This window comes from Nycticebus coucang, chromosome 9 (assembly GCF_027406575.1).
Source record: "Nycticebus coucang isolate mNycCou1 chromosome 9, mNycCou1.pri, whole genome shotgun sequence".
Classification (NCBI taxonomy): Eukaryota; Metazoa; Chordata; class Mammalia; order Primates; family Lorisidae; genus Nycticebus; species Nycticebus coucang.
In genome coordinates, this window is record NC_069788.1 from 69,911,963 (window position 1) to 69,935,854 (window position 23,892).

The window sequence follows — 23,892 nt, forward strand, 5'->3', positions numbered from 1 at the left end:
GTGAAGGCACATAAAAAAGAACAATTAATTAAAATGCCTTATGACACATGTTATGATGGCAGTAGGCATGAGATGTTATGGGGCTGTGTGTGCAGGAGCATCTTCAAATCTAGACTGTTGGGTACACTGTATGGCCTTAGTGAGTATGGTGACTTAAACTCCATCTTGAGAATAACAGGTGGAAGATAGAGTCTGAGCACAGGACAGACCAAGGACCTTTTCCAAGAAACCTAAGGCTTGATCAGACAGGCTTTCTAAAGACCTGAGTCACAGGGTTACTCTCACCTCTGCCTGCACTTGGGGATGAGGACTTACATAAGTTCCTAACACCTCTACCACCCAGTGTACTCCTCAGAAAAATGAATATCATCTTTGCTTCTTGCCATTCAAAACTATGAGGATAGGATGAGATAAGACAAAGGAGGTAAATGACCCTTGAAAAATATACAGGGGTCCCTGCAAGAATTAGTAGCAGAAATAAGATGCTAGTCATAAAGCAACAGGCAAGGCAAGCAAGGACTCAGGAAAGGAACAGCATTACTAAAACTTGGGTTTTGACAATATGCCAGAACCCCACTGCCTGGTTCAAAGCCTGTCTAAATCTCAGCCAGTGTCTTTCCTTGAAATATCTTGAGTCTGCTTCCCCAACATTCTGTAACCTCTACAACTTAGGTTATTGTTAAGAACCACAAGTCTGACATTTTGGCATTATCTCCAGCGCCATTTTTTCCCCACACTAAACTTGAGAAGTTAAAGGGAAGCAATGGGTTCAATGATTTTGCTAAACTGTTAACTATGGAAATGGTACACTTGTTAAAAATTATGACATATTGTGGCACCAAGCTAAAAATCTACCACACCTACTTTTATATTTTAATATCAATGGCACAAAATATTTCTTTTTAGAAAAGGCAAAATAACAAAGTAACTACAAGTATATCCTCTAAAGCCAAGCTATCCAGGTTTAAAGTTTGCTAGCTGAGTGATTTGGAACAAATGACTGAATTTCCCTTTACAACTGTTTGCTCACCTGTAAAATGGGTTAACAGTGTCTACCTCATAGAGTCCTTGGAAAGGATAGATGAGGTAATTCAAGTAAAACTATCAGAACAATTCCTGGCACATATAAATGTTCAATGATTGTTGGCTATTATTGTATCCAGCACCAGGTCACAACAAGTCACCTTGTTAGCCCTCAGTAAAATTCATAGTTGAAAGAAATGATTGACTCAACTATGAATTTTACTGAGGGCTAGCAAGGTGATTTGTTGTGACCTGGCAAATTGAAAGAAATGATTGACTCAAGGGGTGGCACCTGTGGCTCAAAGGAGTAGGATGCCTGCCCCATATCTTGGAGGTGGTGGGTTCAAGCCCAGCCCCAGGCAAAAAAAATAAAGGAAAAGAAAAGAAACGATTGACTCAAATGAATAGCAAATCATGATTTAACACTTCATTTAAGTTCATTTTAATAAAATTACCCCCAGAGAGTCATACTTACAAGCAAACTCAGACGTTAATGGAAAGGAAATGGACATACATGAGAATCATAATATTCAACAGCAAAACCTTTTGTAATGGGGGCAAATTTCTGTCTGAGAGCCGTTGCAAGAACTCAGGAAGTAATCTTGCTGGTACAGTGAGAAATTGTCACAAAAAACTTTAAGGCCTCAGAGAGCATTTAAAGCATTGAGTCATGTGAGCTGCTTCCAAAGGAACAATACCCTCTGATGTCTTTCACTTAAAATATCAAAACAAATAGTAATGATGAAACTTATTATTTTAATCAAGCTTCCACATTAAAATCCTGCCCACCTCTCATCACACTGGCCAAATATCACTGCAGGAGTGGTTTTGATATTCTGCCATCATGTGTGTTGAAATAGTTTGATGTCAAACTTCACCCTGGCAAACAAAGGTCTGTGTATTTGGAAACAGCCAACTGGCTTGCTGAGTCATTGGCTTCCATCTCGTTATCTGATGTACCTCTTGCTGATGTTCTGATCCAGTGACTGAGCCAGTGGTTCAAGCATCTGCACTGCCAGGACCATATTGCAAGAAAGAGAGCAGCCAGCATCTGAAACTAACTCCAGTGGGTCAACCCAGGTAGCAGCATTTCATTTTTGAAGAAAGTATCCCCGGGCGGCGCCTGTGGCTCAGTCGGTAAGGTGCCGGCCCCATATACCGAGGGTGGCGGGTTCAAACCCGGCCCCGGCCAAACTGCAACCAAAAAATAGCCGGGCGTTGTGGCGGGCGCCTGTAGTCCCAGCTACTTGGGAGGCTGAGGCAAGAGAATCGCTTAAGCCCAGGAGTTGGAGGTTGCTGTGAGCTGTGTGAGGCCGCGGCACTCTACCGAGGGTCATAAAGTGAGACTCTGTCTCTACAAAAAAAAAAAAAAAAAAAAAAAGAAAGTATCCCCTTCATTCTACAGCGTCTTAGATATTTTGCTACACTAAGAACATTCTCCTTCTCCACGTGTGTGCTCCAAATTGTTTTCCAGCTTGCTTGTTTCAGTTTATTCTTCCATCAGTAGTTCATGAGCGTCCCATTATCACAACACTCTTGGCCTGCTCTATTTATTTTTGTCAGGGTAACAAAGAGAAATTTTATCTAAGAAGAATAAAAAGAAATTTTAGAGCACTTCCAAAGAGAGTGGGAAGTGGGTCCCTCTCATGAAGGAAAAAATATGAGAGCAAAGAGCCTATTTCTCTATCACTTGCGTAAAAACACAAGGTATCTCTACCTAAGTTGCAATTCTTTGATTCGTGAGATTAATCTTCTTTTTTTATGTTTGATAATCATTTAGTTTTCCTGTCCTGTGAATTGCCCATCTGTATGCATTGTTCATTTTTATATACGATTGCTTCTTCCTCTTAGGATTTGTTAGATTCCCTTCCACACTCTAGCTTATCTTTCCTTGGTACTCCAGATTGGTTTTCTTCTCCAGTCTCCTTACCAAGTCTGATCTCAAATACATAGAAATGTTTTAAGAAGAAGAGTAGTACAAAGAACATCCCTGCACATTTTACATAGGTTCATTTGTTGTTAACATTTTACCACATTCATATAGATAGATTTGTTTACACATACACATGAGTATGTGTAAACATTTTACCATATTCATATAGAATAGATTTGTTTACACATATACACATGAGTATGTGATGTTTTGTGATACATTATGTATTTGTGATATTTTGATATACAAAAGTTCTTCATTGTTTGAGTTTCTACTTTGTGGTTTATATTTTGGGAGCCTTCAGAGATAGCATCTTAACCTCTGTTTGATTAAAATATTCTTCTGTATTTTCTTGTAAAATTGTAAACATTAGTGTAAGTCATACATTAACCCTTTTTTGTGTGAAGATGAGGTCAAAAATCTAATTTTTTTCCTGGAGAAGAAATACTTGCATCACTGTTAAGTGCATCGGCCATTATCTCCATATTAGTTTGTAATTATACCTCTATAGGCAGATACACACACACACACACACACACACACTCTCTTAAAGAAACCATTGGAACAGAGAAGAGACACCTCCACCCACACATATATTTGTATATGTTTATGTACACATACAGTAGATATGTATGTGTAAGTATACAATTATATGTGCATGTTTATGAATATAGTGCGTAGATGTTAATATACATACATCCTGTGTGTATCTACCTATGCTTGCATAGATATGTGTACAGAGTACATATAAGGTATATAAATACATAGGTATAGGTGTCTGCTTTTGCAGTTTCTGTTCTCTTTACTGACCTCTTTGTTTAATAATTGAGCTAGTCGTATAGTGCTTTAAATATTATTATATCTTGAAAGTAGCTCATCTTCATAAATTTCTATTTTGCTATTCCTCAGCAGAATTTTTGGAGCCATTTTCATTTTCTGTCACCACTTTATTTTAAATTTCATGAAAACTTCCTTGGTGTTTCATTGGCTATAGTTTAATTTAGAGATCAGTTTGGAAATTGCGATACCTTTTCTGACATTAAGTCTTACCATTCCTTAATGTGGTCTAGTTCTTCATTTATAAACATAACTTTTCTTGTCCTTCAGTAATATTCTATGATTTTCTTCATACAAATCTAGTTTATACTTTGTTAGTTTTATTATTGTGAGTCTTAACAGCTGTTTTGCTTTTTTTACTACTGTGATTGAGCTTTTTTTTTTTTTTTGTAAACAATAATTCATTAAGATGCTTGGAAAGGCTGTTACTTTTAGGTTAATTTTTTTGGCCACTTTTTAAAGCTTTCTTTTTAGTTCTAAATATTTATACGTATATTTTCTTGGATTTATATGATAAAACATACCTATTTTAAGATAGGTGATTTTGTTTTCTCTTTTACAATTCATATATCTCCTTTTTATCCCTCATGGCATTGATTAGCACCCCCAAAATGAGATTAAAAAAGAAGTAGCCTCCAACCTAACTCTTACCTATAGTAGGCATGCTTTCAATGTCTTCAATAAGTATTTTGCTTGTCATAGTTTATTTATAAATAATTATTATTATTTAAAAAATTCCTTTTTCTTAATAAGTTTAATCCTTTTTATAAGTAAATGCTTTACAATTCTTTAAAGATATGATATCTTACAAAGTTTTGTTTTGTGTTTTTTAAAGGAAAACAAAAGTGACAAGGTAATGACTGTCCAGTAGTGGATCGTATTTCAAAACCATGGCTGTGTGTTGTCAGCAAAAGACAGAAAGCACATCCTCACTTCTAAAACTGCTTAATCTTTATTAAAGTTTTCAAGATGTTTTAAACAATAACAGAATGTTAAATGGGAACCACTTAGTCAATAAGTGGCACACAATAAAGCAAAAATGTGGGGAAAACCAGTTTTGCAACACTTTTCTGACCAAAAGTCAAAAAAAGAGGTTGAGGGTAATTCCTGTGAATCCACCTCTCATCCCAAATGCAGCTGTTTGCATGGGAGAACTGGCCTGGGATTATTTTAGATTCTGTTGAAGACAAACTCCTAAAGGGAGTACGAACAGAAGAGGCCACTAATCTATACTCCACGGTGAGTCATCTTGATGAGTATGGTGATTCAAATGCAATCTGGAGGTAGTGGGTAGAAGTAGTCTAACTCAGAAGAATAGATTAAGGTTCACTGTGAGAAGGAAAGCTGTTCCCACCTGATGGGGAAATGCCACCTGACTTGAAAGAAGGGATGCATTTGCCTAAATTAAGGCAATTGCTGAGGAAGAATCCCCAGAAATGTAGAAAGAGATGCTGAAAATGACCCTCACAGCAGTCCTCTGAAATACATGTATCTACCAAATTCAACAGGCACCAGCATAATCTCCCAGTGGTACTTGCCTAGTGAGACTTTCTGCTCTTTTCTCCTCTTTCCAAACTTCTCTCTCCCATCCTGAAGTGTCCAAATCCAAGTTCAGTGGGAGAAGGAAGAAAAGGAACAGTATGAGGTGTGTGTGGCAAGATGGAGGGTGGGGGAGTAAACAGCCTTCTTATTACATGAGAAGCCTTCTTATTACCTTTACTTACTGAATTTTAAGTTAGTACCATTATATAGAGATGATCTTTTAAATCACTGAACCGAAACTGATTTTATTATTTGCCTGGAACCAGAAACATTAGAAGATCTGTCAAAAAGTTTCTTCTTTTGACAGGAGAAAGATAAGTCTCATAAAACACATGTGAGAGGATGTGAAAAATAAAAAATAACAAATTCCTTTAACATTATGCCCAGTAAGTTACATGTCTTTGTTGTAACATTCATACATGTAAAATGACATGAATAATAATATTTACCTTGTGTGGTTACTGGGAGAACTCAAAGAGACAGTTGGTGTTAAAACATGGCACACATCTGGCTTGAAGGAAGTGCTGTTGTTAAACTATTTTGGTAGTATTCCCGTGTCACATCATCATGTCAAAAGGCAAGACTGGGCAAGAGACCTAAATAGATTAGTGAAAGGCAGAAAGACGTTACAACGAAGAGACAGAAATGGAAAATTCTACTGATCTGCTCATTATGTACATTGGATGGGAAAGACACAAAGGATGGGCAGAGGCTCAGAATGGCTATGAGGAAAGGGGGAATGAAGTCTCCATTACCTAGAGGCAGCAAGAGATCATCAATCAGGACTCCAGAACTGAAATATCAGGCAGGACACCACCTCGGACCTGGAAAGTTAGCTCATTTAACTTGTCTTGCCTATAGTGAGCCAAAAATCTTGGATGTTTTTTATGCACGTCTCTGAGAGAGAATCAAGAAGAAGCACGATAATCCTACCAAAAATTATTCAGTATTGAGTTTTTAAATTTCCTCCAATAGTCCATTAAATAACTTGCTTTCTGAAGTTTCTCTCATAAATACATGGTATTTAAGGACATGACTCATATTTCTGACACTACTGCAGATTTGTCACAAGAAGATAAAAGAGTTGTGATACACCTGTCACCTGTAGCTCAGTAGGTAGGGCGCTGGCCACATACACCAAGGCTGGTGAGTTAGAACCCCACTCGGGCCTACTAAAACAATGATGACAACTGCAATCACAAAAATAGCCAGGTATTGTGGCGGCTATTTTAATCCGCTACTTGGGAGGCTAAGGCAAGAGAATCTCTTAAGCCCAAGAGTTTGAGGTTGCTGTAAGCTGTGATGCTACAGCACTCTACCCAGGGTGACATAATGGGACTCTGTCTCAAAAAAAAAAAAAAAAAAAAGAGTTATGATACAGATAAAACAATGAGCCACTGCTGCGGAGAACCGTCCATGAAATCACAATGAGACTTCTGTTCATATTCTAATATTTCTGTGACAATGATGCAGGCCTTGATTTATATTAGAGCCAAAATGTTATAACCCAATCACAATAATGTTCCAATCTGTATTTCCCCCAAATAGCTGATCAATTCCCTTCACATTTTATTTTTTTGCTTATATTCATAAAATATCTAGTTAACTGAATTCTGTATTGAATTGACAAGATGCAGTGATGCTATTTGTATACAATCAAGCATTAATCATGTCCATTTGATTTTTAGTTCTATTATATTACCAAAAAGAACATTTTCCTCTTCACCATAAACTTGCATGTGTAAGACTCTTAGTAACTTCACAGTGTAGATTTTAATCTAAAATTCAGTTTACCTTTTCCCAAGGAGCAGGAGTGGAATACTTATTAGAAAAGAAAGCTATTTTTAATGTCCCTTTCTATATATGGTAGGTGTTGCATTTATACCAAACTTCTACAAATTAGGTTTCAGTATTTATGTTTGCTGTTCTGTTATATTGTTTTACATTGATCTGTTTTTACTGAGACTGATGGTAAGGGCTCTAAGATATTGAGATCATTTTGAACTTCTTTTTAGATAAAATGCATCACTACAATTAGTCATGGTTTGAAATATATGTCAAACTGGGTTTAGTCAATATTTAGAGATTCAAATTCTCCTGCAGGAGAAACCAACCATCTCTGTAAGAATTCAGAGTGATATATGATGATATTTAGAAGGACCAGAATGAAATAAGAGTTGATTCAGATAGATCAATGAATATCATCAGAAGTGTAGATAATTGAATAATTGTAAAATAGAAGTCTGTATTTCTGTGACTGTGTACTAGCTAACCACACACAGACATCCATCTATGTGTAGTGATTATTTTGTTTCATCAGATCTCCAAGGAAATTGTAGTTTCCCTTAAGATATTTCATGGTATAGATGCTAATTTTATTTATGCCTGTGTAAAAACTAATTACATGAAGAAGATAAATAACAATTTAGAATCAGTTCAAATAAACGCTATTACTTATAAATTAGGGAGGTGATACTCAATGAACTGTTTTAGTAACATAGTTATGTAATATGGTTCCAACAGGGAAGCATCTTAGGCCGGAACACTGATGGGCATGTTCCGTTTCACTTTGCATTTCCAATGTCTGTATGATGTGAAAATATTTTCTTTGAAAAATGCTCTATTTATTTAGCTACTGTGCTAAATTATTTATAAGAAAGTAATTTATCTAAATCCGAAAAGGTAGAAGCTATGTGCTTGTCACCTGAATATTTGGGTATTGTTTTAGTCCCATTTAATTTTGATATTATTACACGTGAAATGATACATAGCCTGCAAAGTTGACTAATTCCACAAAATATCTCGGAGGAAATTCTAACAGAAACTGGGCTGCTCAATGCTATTCTGCCTCTCTCCCTATTCTTTCTTTGCCTCCTTATTCCTTAGTGCTTTTCTTAATTTCAGTGTTTACTTTTTTAATGGACAAAGAAAAATGGTACATATTTATGGGCTATAACAAGCTGTTTGGATACATGTATAGTTTGTGGAATCATCACTAAATCAAGCTAATGAACATATTCATAACCTCACATACTTACTGTTTGTGACAAGAACATTTAAAATCTACTCTTTTAGCAATTTTCAGGTACACGATACATTGTCAGCAACTGTAGTTGACCCTGTTGTCTATAGATCTCCTGAACTTACTCCTCCTAACTGAAATTCTGCACCCTTCCAGCAAGATCTCTGGACAGCCCCCACAGCATGGCCATTGACAACCACCGTTCTAATCTCTGCTTCTATGAGTTTGACTCTGTTTGATTCCACATATAAGCAAGATTATTCTTGGCTTTTTACTACTATCATAAATCAAATTTTACACAGAAACCTTAATTTATGTAATGCTTGCACGTGGAACTTCCCAATTCCTATTTGTTAAACTATGCAAAGCAGCTGGCAGGGAAAGTTACCTTCTACTCTAGGGGACATACTTCAATCAACATCATTTCTAGATTGGATCGTGACCTCCAGTATTTGAATGTGGCCACCCTGCGAGTTCTGACAGTTTGAACTATTGTCGTGAGACCACTCTAATCAAAGGAGATTGTCCAGAAGTACTTATAAAATATGGTAGGAGTTTGAGCCCATACTAGTCATCTAATTAATCTAATCACTGCAGGGCATCTCTTTGGAGATCAGCTAGCTCATTCTTCCTTTGGGCAAGTTGAGGCATTGGAAAGCTATGTGTCTGAACACACCCAAGGTGTAGTATATTGTCTTTTGAGTCATACTCTAGAGATAGAGATTAACAAAACATACTCTGGTATGTATTATTCAGATTAAATAGAAACTTTAGATAACTGAAAATTATATGGATTGAAAATCATGAGTATAAATATCTTCCTACTTATTCAGGTATATGTTTATCTGAATACCTGCAGGAATTATTCTGAGCAAATATTCAGATTTCACCATCCACAATTTCACCCTTGAGCTACAGATCTGATTCCTTTTCTGATATAGCAGTACTTTTTTTCTAATTTCCATCTAATAGTTAACCTAAGGAATCATATTTTTACTTGACTTCTAACTTGGGAATCTGGAGGAAGAGTTGAAGTAGTAACATACACTAACCCAGCTCTATAACCTAATAGTCTACTTACATTATTATATAATATTTGAAACATTAAAATTCAAATTTAAGACTCAAGAGAGATAGGCAGAAATTCTGACTTTGGGTTGACAGTAATGTGAGCTCATTCATTCATTCGTTCATTGAGTAATAACTCCACCAGCACTGTGATTATAGCCAGACCGTTTGACACACCCCTTGATGCAGGGACAGCAATGTTTGATGACATAAACAAAAACTCCTGGGTGACTGGCACTTGGTAATGAAGGTGAAACAAAATGGCAGCAGCCTTCACCTAGTGGCTGAAAAAGTTTATCTGAAGTCTCTTCTGGGAAGTCCCGAAAGGAAGAGAAATTGACAAATAGGTTGCCACTCCCTCTCAGTCGGTGTAGCCACCTCCACACTTTTAGCTCCATTTCAAGAAATTGAGGCCGCTCAATCATCATTTGCTTTTCAGCACACAGAAAATTAGTGTCAAAAATCTGAAAAGTTACTAAGAGATTATCAGTGGTGGAAGAAGTAAAGGAAAGCCAAAATAAGAAGCCAATAATTCAGTTCTAATTCTAGTAAAAATAGAGAGAGAAAGAAGCCAAGTCCTCTTTGAGTTTACACACCCAAATCCCTTGGCTCAGGGGCCCATCACAGCAGATTAGAGGTTGCTGGGTGGAGTGGAGCCAGTCTTCCTCCCGCTGGGATGGTTGGCTGTGTCCCCCAGGAATGCTGACTCACATGAGAAAGAACAAGGGGAGGATACCATGCCATCCTGCAACCTCAGCCCCCACGGCACATTTGGCTTACACAGGCTGACGGCTTGTCATTCAGCGGGAGCTCGGGCTGTGGCCAAAGCCTCATGTTGGCAACAAAGCAAGATGCCAGTCTCTCAGGTAAAACTTGCTACTTGTGTTGCAGGGGCCTCTATTTAAAGCTGATCAATCCTGGTAGTGCTCCCGTCACTATAAACTGTACTTCCAAGTGCTGTATTTTTAAATAGGGAGCTGCTTACAATAGCCATTTACAACTGTATGCTGTTTAATTAGCCAGCCAGGGCAGTGCTATAGGCATAGATCGCTTTGCTTTAAAGATTTGAGAATGTTAATAGTACAGTATATCATTTTAATTATTACTGGATTAATGTTGTGTCTCAAGTACACCTAATGCAAATCATGAGAAATGGCCTGAAGTGACCCAAGCGTTGCGCAGTATTAGAAAAGTAATAGTTCCAATACTTAAATATAAGGACATTTTCTTTGTTCAGATGTCAGTCAACATTTGGCAGCCGGTCTTTGTAGAAGGAAAGCTTTGTTTGGTTTACTAATGGCAGTATTCCACAGTTCTGGCTAATAAAGGCCACAGAGTGGGTTAGAATTACCCGTCTAATGCAGTAGGCACTGGCCAGGCACAGGTGCCAAAATGCACTTGAATGTGACTGCTCCACATTGAGCTGTGTTAAAGTGGAAACACACACAGAATTTCAAAAATTAGCACAAAAAAATGGGGTAGCATATCTCATTAAGTTTTTTTCATATTGGTTACATCTTGTATGAATAATATTTTAGATATATTTGGTTAAATAAGAGGATTAAAGTTAATTTCATCAGATTTTTTTTTAAGTGTAGCTATTGGATAATTTCAGATTACACAGGTGGCTCACATTTGTGACTCACTTTACATTACTTACGACCAGTGCTGGCCTAGACTCCTAGGAGAGAAAAGAAAATTCCTGCTAACACCAGAAGTGCATTTGAAATTTCTTGTTTATTACCGTTTGCTACATATTAATATATAAAGTCTTGGGAAAAAAAAAAAGAAGAAGTTAACTGATGACTCCATACTGAACCTCAGAGTCAAAGCATTCTGTGATAGACATACTTTTATCTGACAATGTGAATGCAACTTTTTTTGCATTATTATTATTATTGCTCAATATTTCATTGCAGCAATCATCTGATTTCTTTTCTGATTGTATTTATCTTTGTTTGTTCTTTACGTGGTTTTTGTTTCTAGTCCTTATCTTAAATATTGTTATTGTTATTAAATTTAAAGCCTCTTTAATTTTGTGACGGTAAAAAGTGGAAACCAAATAAACACATGTACATGTATAGAGAAAATAAAAATATATATGTACATATACAATCTCATATATACAAATATGATATTTACATATGAGATCCTTATATGAGACTATGTATGAGATATTTGTTATACCAATATGAGACTTTTACTGTCACATGTAGTATATGATTGAATTTAATAGGGGAAAGAAAACATTATGGGTTGACAAAGAATTTCATGTAGTAAAACCAGGAAACGTAGTAAAAAAACCCAAACAAACTGATCTCTCAGTATTATGGCTCAATGGGCAAAATATAACCACATTCAAGGCACAGGGTTTACCAGTGAAATTCAACAGAGGCAAATAATGCCTTCTCTGAGAGGAATCTGTCATGCACCTTGAGGTGTGCCCTAACCCTGAACATCTAAAGTGTCTGGAGCTAACAAAGAGCATTAGATTATTCAAGGCTGATGTAAATGAACTTGCTCATAGAATCAAAGAGTTTAGGGACTAACGCGAGGGCGCACAAGAGATAATGAGTTGTGAAGCTATGGAAGCTTCTAAATTCCACTAATTAGAGAACCAATGATGAAAGAAAACTGAAAAAAAAATAAATTGCGGGGCCTTGTAATGCATGCAAAGTTTTAGCAAGTTAGAGAAGCAGCAGATAGGCTTGTCAGAAATTCTATGGGACTAGCAAATTCCAGAGAACTCCTACAACGTCCTCCTTAACCTTACCTTTACCAACCGTGTTGCCACTTGTTGAAAAAGCTTCAATATGTCAGCCGCCGTGCTTTAGAGCCCGTTGTTATAAATGCTCTGCAGGGAACCTTAACTAAGCCCGTGAAGCATGTGCCTGAAACACAGACAAAATTAGTTTTGACTCTACAACACCAAATTATTATTTTAAACAGATTGGAACATTGCCCTGTGCCCTTCCCACACCCATCCCTGCATATTTGGCAGATGGCCACTTTCTTAGGGAACAGGAAAGCCAAAAGTGTAAGGGGGACGAGAGGGACAAAGGGACAGGTTCACCCTAAAGGACATGAAAAGAAAGTCATCAAGGTATCTAATTTAAGCAAATAGTATTTTAAAGATAGTTTTATAAGTCTTTAAACTCCGTATTAATATTTCTAAGAAATACATGATCATCTGCTGTTCAAACTCGATTTCTCATTTCAGTCAATCCTTGGTTATTCTCTGTGTGTGGCAGTAGGTGAGGGGCAGAAAAGCTCCCCATTGTTACTGCACTGGAAGTGTGCACAGCATGTAACTTTGCATCTATATTTAGAAAAGGGAGGGGTGGTTTAATGTCAAATGTATGTGGGGATTTAAATCCAAGAAGGAAACAGGGCACATCACATTTTAAATGGAGTGATTTTAAGATTTTGTACAAAGCCCTTCCTCTTCAATGAAGTAGGTAACTTTCCATGCTTGAGCCTCAAATGGGTCTTTTTTATTGATGGTCCTGATAAATAAAGATCTTGAAAAGGATCCCTTAAAGAACACTGCATTGCCTTGTCTGTCTGTAAAGAGAAAATATCAGGGGAAAAAAAAAGATTTTTAAATGAGACTCTGCACATGGTGCTTTGGAGATTTTTGAAGTCAAGTTTACTAAATGTGCCATGGTTCATATTTCCAGCTGAAATCCAGAAGGACTGGCTTTAAAATTCTCATTTTTATGAAGATCTACTTTGAAAGAGTTAGGTGACATTTTAAGGGTCTTTAAGCAATCATAAAAACAATGAAAAATAACAATGGTTAACATTTATTGGGTGCATAATATACTCACTACCAGAGCTTGTACTAAGTATATTGTATCTCATTTAATTTGCTCAGCCTGCCTAAGAACTAAAGGTATTGTTACCTCATTTCACAGATTAAGACCCTCTTAGAAATTGTAGCTTACCACAAATAGGCAGAGATGTGATTTAATCTTAGATTTCTCTGACTACAAATTATGTTCTCTTACTTTTACACAACTCTTTCTACCACACATACCTTTTATTCAAATAATATAAGTGTGGGGTAAGGTGTAAGACTAGTATTCCCATCCATCAGTTTCAGAAGAATCATCTATGACTAATACAAAGGAGGGGTTTCCCCAACATCTTATATTATTTCTTAGCTATTTTTATTTGCTTTGTGTGGGAGTTTCTGAATCTGAGGCTGCCCCTGCATCACATTTAGAAATCTGACTGAAAAGTAAAAGCAGTTGCTGATCAGCTGACCTTGATTACACAATAGTCAGAACTAAACTGGCTTAACTTAGACATAGGCCTGCACGGGTCCAATAGCCAACTGAGTGAACATTAGACGAATAATACAAATGCACTGAGAGATTAAATGTGACCTGTCCTACTGAGATGTGCTTGTGAGTATAAAGTACACAGAAAATTTTGAAAGATTCATCCAGAACCATTAAATGATCTCTCTTATAAATTTTCCTATGGAGTTGAAAGGATACTAATTTTCCTATGTGTTGAAAGGATACTAATTTGGATATATTGAGTTAAATAAAATATTATTAAAATTAATTTGACCTCTTTCTTCTGACCTTTTATTTTTAACCTAGGCAGCAGAAAATTGAAAATTGCATTTATGGTTTGCCCTGAATTTCTGTTGGTCAGTGCTGAGATAGACCAATCCAAAAATATAATATTGGATAGTGAGCAGTGCAGGAATAACATCTTAAACTTATGAAATACATATTTATTTTCTACTCTGTAGCATTTTGCAAGGTATTTGGGACAGATAGAAAAAAAAAAAGAAAAAAAGACCTTCAAGGAATTTATAATTTGGAGAAGGAAACAGAAATGTTCATAATTAGCACAGGGAGCAAGTGGTGACACAGGGAAGGAGTAGCCAGCTTGAGGTTGCAAAACAGTGTTACCTTTAAATCCTTTATCTTGAACATAATCAGAAAATCTCACCCATCATCCCTTTAGAAGAACTATCCAGAAATAGGGTCACCCTACAAGCAATTCCCAAATATTTCTAATAGTGATACCTCTGGGACTAAAGTTTTTAGATATCAATAAAATAAACGTATTTATTTGCTTTGGTAGAAAGCAGTACATGGACTATTTTTCACAATTTAGGGCTTATTAGTACTCAGGAACTTTCTACTCTAAATGACAAAGAGTTTTACTGTTTCACTGCTACAAGAGAAATTGCTGCTGACCTTAAACCTTTTTTTTTTTTGAAAGTGGAAAGTGGAATAATGGAGCACAAGAGCAGAGTTTGGTATTTGACCAAATCCTTCACAATTATCATGCATGTGTATATAATAAAATTAATTCTGTGTCTCTGCATCATAGCCTACGGCAAGAAGCGTACAATCAGTTTTGTATGTATAATAGATCACAGAGTTGTTCATGAATAATACAAATGCATTGAGCAGATACTAGTGAGAGAGGATGTTTGTCTTTGCATGGAATCGAAGTGAACATGTAATATTGTGATAATATATATTTGATGAATTCAGGGCTGACTTGCCTTTGCCATCCTCTGCTAATTTCCCGACAAGAGTTGCCACAATAATTGAGTTTCCAATAACATTATGATTATTTCCACATGATAATTTAATTGTGGATATTTTTTAATATCGTAATATTGTAGATTTGTGATTATTATGCATTTGCATGCAGATTTTTTTGGTGACTTGGAGCACATCCCTACATTTATAACTTAATTTTATATATTATTGCATATATATTTGGGGATGAACTCATTAATGCAAATAAAAAAATGTAGGTCTGTTTAGTCATTCAGCTTTTATTATAAATGGCTGAAAGCTTGCTCATTTTTTATAACAGTCGTTACAATACTGTGAATAAACCAAAGAGAACCTTAATTCAAGAATGGATTCATTAAAAGTAATGATAATAGCTATAATAATTACACATTGTAGCATATTTGTTCTACCTAATTGGGATATAAGATACTATGTATTATTCTTTGCAGGAAGCAAAAGTTCTATGTGTGTTATCCATGGACTTTATCACATGACCTCCTTACTATTAAGAATGTAGAAAATGTTGACTCAGAACTTAGTAAGTGGACAGTAAGCAAAAACTGAAGAAAAATAAAATCCTAGGCAGCATTTATGTTACTTATCTTAAAAATCAGATAAATAAACCTCCTGGTAAAGACATTTGAATTTCTTTAAAAACTCAAATTAGAGTTTTAGAGTAGGACATTAAAACTAGATTTTTAAAAGTAGAAAAAAAGATGTGATGAGTGACTTGTCCCATCTTGTTCTTTAGATAAAACAATTTGAAAGTTAAACTGGGTGGTGCCTGTGGCTCAGTGGGTAGGGCGCCAGCACCGTATGCGAAGGGTGGTGGGTTCAAACCCAGTCCCAGCCAAAAAAAATAAAATAATAAATAAATATTTAAAAAAAACCCTGCTTTTTAAAGGCATGCATCATAAAGTAACAGTATGAAGTTATATATTCATTGCTACTTAAGAGCAAAAGAAATGTTTACTAGTTTAGAAGATTTTTATAAAAGGTAAGATAGAAGACTGAGGTACCCTTAGTGTAGCAAACCATCTAAGAAACACTTTGAAAAGATATCTCAAACAAATGATGGCCAATAAATTTTATTTTTACATAAGTACTTTTTAAAGTCAAGAATTAAAGTAGAGATTGTTGTTTCTGGAAATTTTAGTTTATCATAATCAATCATATTCATTTTCATTCACTTTACCTACATACACACTTAAATTGAGGAGAGAGAATGTAAGCCAGCATTGATACAAGACCTGATTCAGGATTAACTGGATTCCACTAGATGTGTTCAAGTTAATGATTCAGCCATTTGGTATTGGAACATAAATTTCTTTACTTTTTTTTTTTTTTTTGGTGTGGTAAGATAGAACTTTTATTAGAAGTGAGAAAGGAATACAGAAGAAGTAAAAAGCACCAGAGCTTCTGGAAGGGGGAAAGAACTGAGGAACTCACTTGGGAGTCCCCAAGTGGGCTCTTTTATCAAAGGGTCTTAAGTTTAGAGGATGTAGTTCCGCCTTCACTAGGGCAAGGTTATCAGGTCCTTTACAGTCTTTGGGAAATTTCATCTTAGGTTCTCATAATCAAAATAATGAATGGATAGTCCATATAAACATCATTTTAGTTTACTGTTTTGTTATAATTTGATTTTTACATTCATCAAACATTTGAGAATTGATGCTAAGCAGAGTCCTGATTTAGTTAACTGTGGGTGTTAGAAAGTTTACTGCCAGAAAGTTCCTTATATTCTTGTTTAGTTACACAGGACACTAAGGCAGATGAAGGTAGTGGTATAGCAGAAGCAAAGCAGACGACCATTCAAGGAAGGCTCAAATTCAGAAATTCTACTTAATTTGGCTTCTAATGGACAGAATTACAAGGAATACAGAAATGGGGGAATGACATGATCAAAGATAGGATCAATGTAATTAATGGAAAAGACACATCTGTAGAATCAGATAAATCAGATAGAACTTTAACTTCTATGGGCTTCTTCTATTTAAAAGGGTGCAGAAATGGCTACTTTGCAGAACTGGGACTAAGACTTCTGAAGGAGAATAGCCTAAGGCTTGGCATCTAAAAGGCAGCACTCAGAAGCTAATACCGATTTAATGCTTGCTAGGCTCTGAATATCTATTCTCTTTTAGGTAGGTACGTACTATTATCTGATTTGTACAGTTGAGAAAGAACAGATGCAAAAAATTGAGTAAACGGAGGTCACACTGCTTAGGATCTAGAGACATGTATAGAGTCAAATCCAGACATCTGACTCTGGAGCTATCTAAACAAGAGATGTTATAGTATTTAATTGCATAACATATGGCATAAATGGAAGGTATCCTACCAGCCTCAATTATTTTAATTATGAATTGACTTAGCCAGAAGTGAAACTTGGAATGTAAATTAAGGATTAGGATGCATTTTTCTAGGTGAATGGTTCTCCAGGTGTGGTCTTGGGCCCAGTATCATTACCACCACTTGGGAACTTGTTCAGAAATGTACGTTCCTAGGCTGCTACTCAGGCCTATTAAATGAGAAACTCTGAGAGTCAGGCTAAGCAATCTGTGTTAACAAGATCTCCTGTTACTTCTGATGCATTCTCAAGTTTGGAAACCACTGCTCTATGTAATGTGAGAACCATCCTGACATGACTTTACTTGTATTTTAAAAAGATGACTTGCGACAGTCTTGTGGCAGGAAATGCATTAGGAGAGCTACATCAATTCCTCAGATCAGAAATAAAGGATGGACCCTGTGTATTAACCAGTGGGTCTCCAAAGACAAGAGAGGGGCAATAAGATAAAAAAACATGGTGCTATGGTCTGAATGTTTGTTTCCCCCCAAATTCCTATGTTGAAACCTAACCCCCAGTGTAACATTGGGAGTTGGAGCTGTTGGGAGGTAATTAGGTCATAAGGATAGAGCTCTCATGAATGGGATTAGCACCTCTACCAAAGTGACTTGAGAGAGTTGCCACAATGTGAGCACAGGTCCAGAATGAACCATCTATGACCAGAAAATATGCCCTCAGAAAACTCCAAAGCTGCCCATGTCTTGATCTTGGACTCTCCATCTCCAGAACTATAAACAATACATGTCTGTGATTATAAGCCACCCAGCTTTGGTATTTTGTTATAGCAACTGTAATGGGCTAAGACATATGACAACTGAGTGAGCAGAACAAGGGCTAAAGGGGAGGAAATTATTGAAGATTCAAGTGTTTCTATCCTGGGAGTCAGGTAGATTTTAATATCATTGATTAACACAACTGAAAAACAAGGGAGAAAACAGGGGAAACATCTATTCAAGCTTACTTAGTCATAGCTACTTGGTTTTAGACCAGTTATGAAGTTCTTTTCAACTTGTAGGTCAGTTATGAGTCCATTGTTTTTTTACATAACTGTTCCAGTGGGGTCTGCTTCCAATTTCCTTGGAAAAGATATGAAAAGTTGACAATTTTTTATCTTTCTTAACCTTTCATGAACCTGTCTCTTTTTTCTACCTCCATCATAGGATCTGACATCTCAAGAGAATTTTGAAAAGCCTGTGTCCTATACTATTACATTCCCAAAGGTGAGAGAAGGATCCTGGACTGGTGAGAAGATTCTGGAGAAAGTGGTCAGCTGATTTATGATTTGCACTTGCTCAATCTTCATTCACTTTCTTAGATGTTGGAGAATCCTTCAGTTTTTTCTAGTTTTAGTTTTTTTATTTTTATTTATTTATGTATTTATTTATTTTTGTGTGTGTGTGTTCTTTTTTTTTTTTTTGGCCGGGGCTGGGTTTGAACCCGGCACCTCCGGCATATGGGACCGGTGCCCTACTCCTTGAGCTACAGGCGCCGCCCTTATGTATTTATTTTTGAGACAGAGTCTCACTTGGTCACCCCCGGTACAGTGCCCTGGTGTTTTAGCTCACAGCAATCTCAAACTCTCAGGCTCCAGCAATTCTCTTGCCTCAGCCTCCCAAGTAGCTGAGACTATTGGCACCCACCACAACTCCCGGATGGTTATTTCTAGAGACGGGGGTCTTTCACTTGCTCAGGCTGGTCTCGAACTCGTGAGCTCAGGCAATCTACCCTCCTCAGCCTCCCAAGTGCTGGGATTATAGGCATGAGCCAAGTTTTGGTTTTCTTATCAAAAAAATGTGGATGAGCATATTTGATACTACACAAGAAAGGTGTTTGAAAACCATAAAATACCATTCAAATCTAAGCTAGTACTGTTGGCTATTTTTTTTTTTGAGATGACTAAACTCAAGGGAGATTCTCCCAGGTAGAAAACGGTTGGCATGTGGGGTAGTTCTTGCTTTTGCAGAACATCTACTTCCTTCTTTGCCACATTATCCCTAAGGTACTGAGTAGTTTTTATTTTTCTTGCCCTTAGTAAGTACACCCTGAACAATAAAGCAAGCAACAGATGGAACCCTTTCAAAACTGTCATTTCCAGTAAAGATATGTAAAAAAATAATCACTCTACAATTTCACCTTTTGCATCCATTCTCATTATTAGTGTTTGACCTCCTTTATGGATTTGTATCTGGATACTTTAACCCAAAAAGTCCCATGAAGGAAAGGTTTGTGAGGTTTGGGGAGGAGCAGGCACCTAAGTGTGTCCCTTCATATTGCCCCATAGTTTTATCGTTAGATACTCCCAACAACCAAATTATTAATTCTATCAGCGTAACTAGAAAAAAAGTACAAGTGCAAATTCATTAATTGTTAATAAAGGTATCTGAAGAACTATCAAAAGAAACTGAATAATTTTACTAGTATAAATATATTTAGTTAGGCATAAAATAACTACTGCAATTTTACATAGAAATAGCATCTTCTTGTCTAATGTCATATTTAATGACTATTGAGTATCCTCATTAAAATTCGTATTTAGCTATTACCTCAAATTATCCCTGTTCTTTCACCACACCAGTCTTCGGATGAGTGAATACATACGTACGTCCACCCCGTGGAAGTGGATGGTACAGGTGGGTAGTGGTAATAAACTGCCCCATAATACAGATTCCTCCACACCCGACCCCAGTGAGGATTGATACTGTTTGCTTTTGATCCTTTGGCAATTATGTGAGTAATTACTGAGGCAAAAAAAGGTGCCTGGGCAGTTTGGCAGCTGCAAATCTCTTTTCAAAATGTTAGAATTGCAGCTATGATTAACACTGTAAGGTTCTTAATAAAAAATTTACTTGGTAAATTTTGTTTAAATTCTGACTCCAGTAAATAACCGGGGGGGCTAGGAGTTCCTTTCTCGTTTTGCTTTTGTTTGTTTGTTTTTTCATTCTGTGACTAGACTGGTGTTTCTGTAGCACCTCCTCTGGAGTCTAAGGGGGAGCAATGATGCACACATTAGTCCAGGGACCAGTCATTAATCCAGAAATCCTGAATTTCTTCAGGATTAATGACTGGCTGAACTTTGTTCTTACTAAAGTAGCAAAGACTCCAGTAAATTAATCCCAAGAAAATGCCCTGATACTTATTATTGATTTTAAAAGCTGAGGGAAAATATACACCGCCTGGTGATTTGTTTATATATGCAAAGGTTCCATTTATTCTTATTAGCAGTATAATGATAGGTTCCTGTGGTGCTTTTGTGACACATGTTCTTTGCCCTTCAGGTCCCTTTATGCAGAACAAGAACAAGAGGAAGTATACTGATTTGCATTGACGTCCCATGGAGATTCTAGAAGCAAGGGAATTTTTCACATTTCCCTGGGTAGTACAAGATCTCTCCGAGAACGGAATGTCTAAGGAATTACTGCCCTGTACATTGGCCAATCAGATTTCCTGAATAATTGCTTAACATTCCATTTGCCTTATTACATTGTGTATCGTTTTAATTTCCTCCAGGTAATCACATGATGGATCTCTCATGCACATAAGGCACTCTTTTTCTCCTGCACAGCAGCTATAAACAAAGAACATGGAATTCACTAGGAGAAAACAAAAATGGAAGACTCCAAGTGTATTAAACAAGCTTAATTTGTTTGAACATAGTTTATACCCCTCATCATTCCCAGTGGTTTCCTATTGTGAAATGATGCATTTTGTTTTCAAAATTACAAACTGGAGATAAAAAGAAGGCATTTTTTACTGTGAGGTCACATTCCAAGGATATTATCATATGTCTATCACTTATGTGCAGCTTTGAACAGAAGACAGACCCACTTTGTGTGCGTTTGTATTTTTAGAACCATGTGATGGCATAGCCATCTTGAAATTCTTTTCAAAGAATTTGCTACTTGCTAAAATTCTGTGAAACATCCTGCCAATCTGTCATTTTGTCTATAGAATGCACATTAAACTTTGTGACGTATAATTTTCTCATGGGTTTGTCTCTCAAGCATAAAAGTGTGTGACTATTTAGGATTTGTTAAAGGATCATTGTTTTATCTGGGACAAAGAGAATGTCTTTAGATTGGAAGAAACAGGCAATGACTGTTGGACTACAAGAAAGTCATCCTTCAAAACAAGAACCACAGATGGAGGTCCCATTAGATAATTATCATAACAGTCATAGCTAACAGTTATGAGTTCTTACAACGTCCCAGGCACTACTCAAAGGACTTTACATTTCTTAACTGGCACCTATAAAACAAATCTGGTTTTCTTATTAGCCTACCTATAAAATGGGATTTTGATTCCAGTTTTTATCAAGAACTGGTGACTAAATTTTCTCCACGAAATGAATTCAGTGGATAAGTAAAACTCTTCTATTTTGCATTTCACATAAATCCTGAGTAACTGACTGTTGTAAATTAGTTATGGGGTGTGGGGCTTATTTTCATTTTATGTAGGATAAACTATTGGCTATAAGTCATCTCTGATTAAAGACTCCCTTTACAAATAAGATAATGGTGAGGGAAGACAATTGCCCACAATTGGACTTACTCTGAGCATAAACTTTAGAGTAGCAGAAGTGGGATTTATGCCCTAGTCCCGTTACATTGTGTAACATTGGACAAATGATTAGCCTAATAAAGCCTTGACTCTGGATCTACAAAACGAATAAAATGGCACAAACTTGTGAGCATTTCTCTGAGGTCTAAGTCAGTTTTAAAGAGTGACAGAGACTGGAACGCAGTAAGCTCACTGAAGCTGCTCTTAAATTGTTACTGAAATACATGTAAACAGTGGCACTTTGGGTTTTGTTTTTTCCCCACTCTTTTCTATGAGTACATAGTTTTCAGTTAAAAAGGACATATAATTTGTAATCTTAATGTTCTTTGTACTTTCTATATTACATTTTTAATATTTCTAAAGTAATTATAAGCATAGTTTTAAAGTCAAAGTCCTAAAAGTGAAGATCTTGTATTTTTTTTAACTTCCAAAGATAAGACCATTCATCTTTAATTTGCCTTTGAGCTCTAGAATACTGGTTTGAAAATTGTTTTCCTTGCATCACCCTGCTTCTTCAGAGGTGCAGTTAGGGGTGGGTGGTTGGACATTTTCCAATCAGGTTTGCTTTCATAAATTTCGGGGTTCACTGTGAGGATACTATTACTTTCAATTTTTCTTGCTGAAATGAATTGGTGTCCCCAAGTCCAACTGAGCATTCCCGAATTTATTTACAAAGCATGGTGTAGTTATAGAAAGGACACGGGCTCTAAAGTCAGAGATTTAGAACCCTGGCTTGGAACTGTGGTTTGCGTTTTTCCTACGGATGGACCTGGAGGAAGTACTTAACCTTCTGTGAGTGCCAGTGTCTTCATCGGCAGAATGAAGTTAACTTCTAGGTTATTGCACAGATCAAATAAAGTAATTATATAACATTTCTGACATTTACTATTTTTAACATTTCGTCACTGTACACTCAATTCAGAATTATTTGCAAAGGTTTTTTGTTGCATATCCATATATATATACACATAAACATATACATGTTTATATATGTAAAATAGAAACTACTTTTCAAAGTAATGGATACATGGCATTTCATGCTATGAAATATAAAGAGTGGGGCCTTGGTGTGTGCCACACCTTCTGGGGGCAAGACATGATTGCAAGAGGGACTTTACCTAACAAATGCAATCAGTGTAACCTGGCTTATTGTACCCTCAATGAATCCCCAACAATAAAAAAAAAAAGAAAAAAAAGAAACATAAAGAGTGACTTGTGAAAGAACAATTTTGCTAAACAAAATTTTCTGTTGATCAAATCCAATGATACTGATTCAGTCACGCATGGCAGAGCACCCTCAAATAATTAACCTTTCAAAGTTACACAATTATTCAAAAATTATATTTAATAGAAAACATAAAACATGTAAAAAATTCTGAGTAACCTATTCATCTCTATTAGCTATGCATTTCTGTTAATTTTAGACTTTCCTCAACTCTATTCCAAAGAAGCTTCTCAGACAGACCCCAAATGTAATGGTGGTCTCTGACAAAGAGGCACATGTTCAATGTAGTATCAATTTCTGGTTAAACTTGAATTCCTTCTTAATCCCTTTTGTATAATAGATGTTCAATATTTTAAGTAAGACAATGCTGTGTATTGTATTGTACTCACACAAATACAAAACATTCACAATGTTTATGTGAATAATGAGCCTGCAATTGTGAGTTAAAGTAAGAAATTGGGCTTTTTTTTTTGATATCAAGGTCATATGCTTCACGAGTTTATAGAAGATTGACCCTGGAGTGGCACCAACATAGAAACATTTAGAAATTGTTGGATGGGTTGTCACAATGATTGACGGAGTGCTGATACAGTTGAGTATCTCAAATTCAAAAACCTCTGAAATTCTAAGCTCTTCTGGTCTGAAGCCTTCCCCATGGGAGATATTTAACCTGTAGCATTTAGTGGGCAGAAGCCGGAGAACTTAGTTACCAGGACACAGAGCTGGTCAGTCTTGCCCTAAGAGGACTTCTCTACATGTCACATGACTTCAGTTTGTCTTGCT

General features: G+C 36.3%; 1 long non-coding RNA gene across 1 annotated transcript; it reads left to right on the forward strand.

Annotated features, from left to right (window-relative positions):
- The first annotated feature begins 10,228 nt into the window (after positions 1-10,228).
- Positions 10,229-21,341, forward strand: LOC128594450 (uncharacterized). The gene is made up of 3 exons (XR_008382557.1): positions 10,229-10,291; positions 18,488-18,547; positions 20,603-21,341. It is a non-coding gene; the product is annotated as an uncharacterized LOC128594450 (long non-coding RNA).
- Positions 21,342-23,892: the final 2,551 nt, after the last annotated feature.